Genomic DNA, 5,473 nt, shown 5'->3' with positions numbered 1-5,473 from the left:
TATAATAGCCACTAAACTCTTACTTATCCACAATTTTATTTGCAACTGAATAATGGAAATTATTATGTTGCAGACATATTACAAGTTTGGTAATTTTTTCCAAAGATTTACGTCATAATTCTTTCGTCCTTTCTTTCACCTGTCGCCAATAAGACACCAGAATGACGAAAGTCGACGATCCAAAACCGGAAATCACCCTTCCGCGCTCGACACTTGCTTAAATCACTCAGGGTGACTTCGGTTTAGCGCAAAATTTACTGCCACGTCGTACAAACCGCGTTCGGGCACGTTCGAAATGCAAACGTTTACATTTACAGAGGATACAGCTTGCCATCCCGAACATTTGTCGTAGCTTCCATACGAAACTTCGGCCGATCTTAAAACCTGTTCATCACGTGGATCAGAATTTCAACTGACACACAATTCATAAACTGATATATTAAAATCTTATTCGTACAAAATAGAAATAAGTTTTCAATAATTTATTTTTAAATAAACAAAATCTTTTTTCAAAATAATTTTATTATAGTAAAACGTTTTTTTTTACTTTTAATTTTAAACAATATGATTGGAAACGAGACCGTTTATATTAAAACTTAAAATAACGAAGCGCCTTACCGGTCCGAGTGTTAAGATGTTGAACTACTATATAATATACATTCATTTAAATTGAATTAATTTTCAGAAATAAATAAGTTTATTACAGTTTTTTAAGATTTGAGAAATTTTTGGGAGATTATTTGTTTCAGATTGATTGTGTGAATTGTGTGATAATCTCATCGGCTCGCAATTTATTTCTGAAAATTAATTCAATTTAAATGAATGTATATTATATAGTAGTTCAACATCTTAACATTCGGACCGGTAAGGCGCTTCATTATTTCAAGTTTTAATTTTAATCTCAAATAAATAGATATCATTTTGGTACTTGCATTTATGTTTTTGTTTTTTATTTTAGTAAAAATGAAATCATTAAATGTCTGAACAAATTTTTGTAAAAGTTTTTCAGTTTATAAAATTATTTACAAAGAAGTGAAATTTTTATTCGCAAAATGTAATATTAGTTAAATTTGTTTTATATCAGCATTAGTAACAATAATACTAAGCACTATTTCTTCGCTGTTATTCTATAATGCAAAAATTTAAGCAGATTACATAGGCAACTGCAGAGAAACGATGCGCATCTTAACTCTAGGCATAAAATACGTGATTTCTATGCAAGAAATTTGCATTTATCGCATATTAGACGTAAACGTTAGACAAGAGAATTTCTATATGAGCAATAGCACGCCAAGCCGCCATGGAGCAAATTTGACAAGCGTTCGACTGGGAAAGACTATAAATCATTAGTGAGATATAATATTCTTTTCCGTAACTGATTTCTCACTGTCTTTAAAAAACTTTATATCAATACCTCCTATGCTGAAAATCAACCCCGTATATGAATAAAAAAATGTATCTGAATAAAAAAAATGTTGCTATATTTTTATCGCATTTTTTTATTTTAATAGTTAAAACATCAATAATCAAAATTATTACAATAATTTTATAATATAATTCAAAGCAAGGTTCATCTTTTCGCTACCTATATTATAAAACACAATGAGCTATGCAATGAAGATGCAGTTTTTGTCATACAATTTTCTTTAGCACGAAGCCCGTCTAATAATGAAAAGTTGTGACAAAGATATATAGCTCTGTACGAGTTTAATGATTCAATAATGCAGCTAAAAAGATGAGGTCCGTCGAATTCTCAGGACTCTTAATCGTGTATCGTCGTGGTGGATATTTATAGCGTACTACGAGAATTACGAGAGGATTAATTCGACAGGTATGATCGACTCGACAACAAAGTGATTGAGCGTAGAGTTAAGTTATACATTCAACCCGTACAGATTAAAACCGAAAAATCCAAATAAATCCTGTTCGCCTCGACGCTGACGGGACCGCGGTGAAATCGATTCGGGATTTGCCCCGCTTGCTCGTAGGCAGGCTTAATATGTTTACCGACGCCAGTGATCACTGTCATCCATTCGTCACATCCAGACGGTGCGATGAGTGCGTCCTGCACACCGGGAACTCATAGAACTAATATCAATGCCTTCCGAAAGACATTTAGAAAATAAACGTTTGAGACAAATAGAAGATGAAACCGAAAATGACGCAAGATGAGAACGTGTTTTTTTTACAAAAAACTCTATTTTTTTCTCAGCAAAAAATGAAATTTTAATAAGAAATAAATAAATTGTATAAAATGAATGCTAAAAATTTTCTTTTTATTTAAGAATGCTATAATTATTGAATGATAAAATATTGCTATCAATAATATTTTGTGCACAAAAGAATTTTACAAGACTACTCTTAATTATTATAATATAAGTTTTTTATACATACTTTAAATGTCAAAATATTTACAATCTAAACTCTTATTAACACAAATAACATTATTAATTTAAAAAGAAAAAAATAAACACACTGTCAAATTTAATCTTGAAATGATTTAGAATATAATATATGTTAGTTCAATTGATGTATATAAAGGGTGTCCCAAAATTAACGCAAGATTTGAATTTGCCGCCATTTGTGCAGTAAAGTGTTGGCAACCCAAAAAAAAAACAATTTAACAGTTGACAGTTTAGGGTTAGTGAAAATGGAGCGTTAGACACGATAGAACAACGTGTGTTCATTATTGAACAATATTTCAAAAATAATGAAAGTTTGGCGGCAAAGCGATGAAGCACATTTTCACCTTGATGGCTTTGTTAATCACCAAAATTGCCGCTTTTGGGGTACGGAGAACCCACATGTGATTGTCGAAAAACAAATGCATCCACAACGTGTCACTGTTTGGTGTGGATTTTGGGCTGGAGGCATCATTGGACCATACTTTTTTGAAAATGAGGCTGGTCAAGCAGTGACTGTTACTGGTGCTCGATATCGCTACATGATAACACAGTTCTTTCTGCCGAAATTGGATGATATTGATGTGGCCAATATGTGGTTTCAACAAGACGGTGCCACATGCCATACAGCTCGTGAAACAATTCAGTTACTGCATGAGACGTTTCCAGGTCGTGTACTCTCTCGTTTAGGTGATCAGAATTGGCCCCCTAGATCGTGTGATTTAACACCATTAGATTTCTTTTTATGGGGTTATTTGAAATCACAGGTCTATGTCAACAAGCCCACAACCACCCGTGCATTAAAGGAGGAGATTCAACGCTGCATCAACGAAATTCAGCCACATTTATGCAAAATGGTCATGGAAAATTTCGACAAACGAGTGCGTATGTGCATGCAAAGCCGTGGAGGCCATTTGCCCGATGTGTTATTCCACAAATAACCCTATCCTATGTACTTTATGATTCAATAAAAAAATAACAATCAAAAGACTAAAAACTGTGTTTTCTATTTAATTCAAATCTTGCGTTAATTTTGGGACACCCTTTATATCCTATTTCTGCAATATTTGCCATGTCCTGTGCAAGAGCCACTGTCTTTCATTATAGTCCTTTTTGGAGACTCGCTTTCAAATAATATTTTATTAGTATCATTAGAACACGCGTAAAATTTCTTACAATACTGCATCTTTCATTCTATCTTGTATGGTTTTCAAACACGAGAAATTAAATTCCACCGCGTCCGTCTGGTAGCGATTTCGCATACTATTGCTTACGGATAAGCAATTCCCTTTATATTATGCTACTTGTTGATAAAGTGGACTGCAAAGTTCACGAAACATTCCAAGAATGTACATATCTGCACATAGAGAAAACCCGCGAAAAAATACAAATAATACAAAACTACTTGAAATCACTTATCAGGCTCTGTTATAATACTGACCACCAGAGAGTCCGAAGTTCAAACTGATAAATAACAGACAGAATTTTTAAAAGCTTGTCTCCACTTGTATCAACTTTTAACATCATATATTAGACCTTCTAATGATCATTAAAGGCATAACTTTGCGCCCAATGATCTCGCTCATTTGTATGTAAAACTTGCCTATCGATAGCATTCTAGAGTTAATCTCAAGCGTGTTTTATCTCGAAAGAATTTAAAAATAAATTTATACGACGACGTAAACTGTCGTCGAGACAAGATCGACTTCAAATTCGTTTAAGGATACTCATTTAAAGATTCCTATCATCGATTCTCACATCCCGCTCTTTGCTTTGTATATAGGCGACCTGTTCCCGTAGGTACGCGTGCATACATTCCTAATGCTTAGTCTCTCTTGGAGAGCGGAGCCACGAAGTGGTGGAGAGAAAGCGAGGGACTGAAAAAGACGAATGGTAGACAAATATGGGCAGGACGATTTCTATGTACACTTCTCATTATCAGGTACCCATGCACGGGGTAATGCGGGCACCCATGGCGCGGAGTAATGCGGGCTCGAGAAAAGGAGTGCGTTGCACTTAATGGATTCTCGAGATTGAATTTATCCCGGGCATTCTCGCGTTATATATGACTGAAATCAGCGCGCGCGCGCCTAATCCTGTAATTGATGAATACGAATATCGGCGCATGATATCGTCAATATTAATAACGTTAATCGTTGTGCGAGCGATCGTCGGTTAATAACGATGCCAGCGGCGTCAAAACGAGATGCGGTATGTTCGTGTCCGAGCGTCGATATGGCGGTTCAATAAAAGTAATGAAGATTGATCGCGTTACCGGCGATAACACGACGCGGCAAACCGATCTTATGGTTAATTGAACGTAATGCGGGATACGCACGACGTACGTATTCATATCAGCGATAATCGGATCGCTTTTAGTCCGGCAAGTGCTGCCGATGACGGTAACTGCAATTTCTTATGACACTGATAATAATGTCTTTTATGTAGTAAACGTATTTAAGTCAAAGAAACTTAATAAAACTTTGAAAATTACAAAATGAGAGAGAGAGAGAGAGAGAGAGAGAGAGAGAGACAGAAAATATAGAAGTAAGATAGAAAATACTATATCTATTACATTGTTGAATTCATAATGTGAAATTACGCCCAATTTGATAATTTTATTTCTATAGGTTATCACACTGCTTCTACTCAATATGTCATTAATTTATAACTGAAAACAATTTAACTCAAGAAATATATATTTTAAATTTGAAATATATTAAATAAAAACTGAAATTATTTACTAAATGTACGTTAATATAAACGTTGCTTACGTTGAAACTAATTACAGAAATGGACTGATTTACATTTTAACATACATGGATGTTATAAATATATACAAAATATTATTTAACGGATCGGATTACCATTATTCCTTTGGTGATATCTAATAACCCTAATTGATATTAGCAAAATCCGTAGGACTCATATTTTTTTCACTTACGCGCTAAACGTACACACAACTCACGTTGTGAAAAATTGTTTATAACAAATATTTTTGAAATCTTACGTTTTAAATTTATATAATTTTATTCTTTAGATTCTGACTGTCAGAATAAAAAAAAATGTTT

The sequence above is a fragment of the Trachymyrmex septentrionalis genome, unplaced genomic scaffold (assembly GCF_001594115.1).
Source record: "Trachymyrmex septentrionalis isolate Tsep2-gDNA-1 unplaced genomic scaffold, Tsep1.0 scaffold133, whole genome shotgun sequence".
NCBI classification, from domain to species: Eukaryota; Metazoa; Arthropoda; class Insecta; order Hymenoptera; family Formicidae; genus Trachymyrmex; species Trachymyrmex septentrionalis.
The sequence above is the reverse complement of the archived record's forward strand: the minus strand, read 5'-3'. Positions refer to the sequence as shown.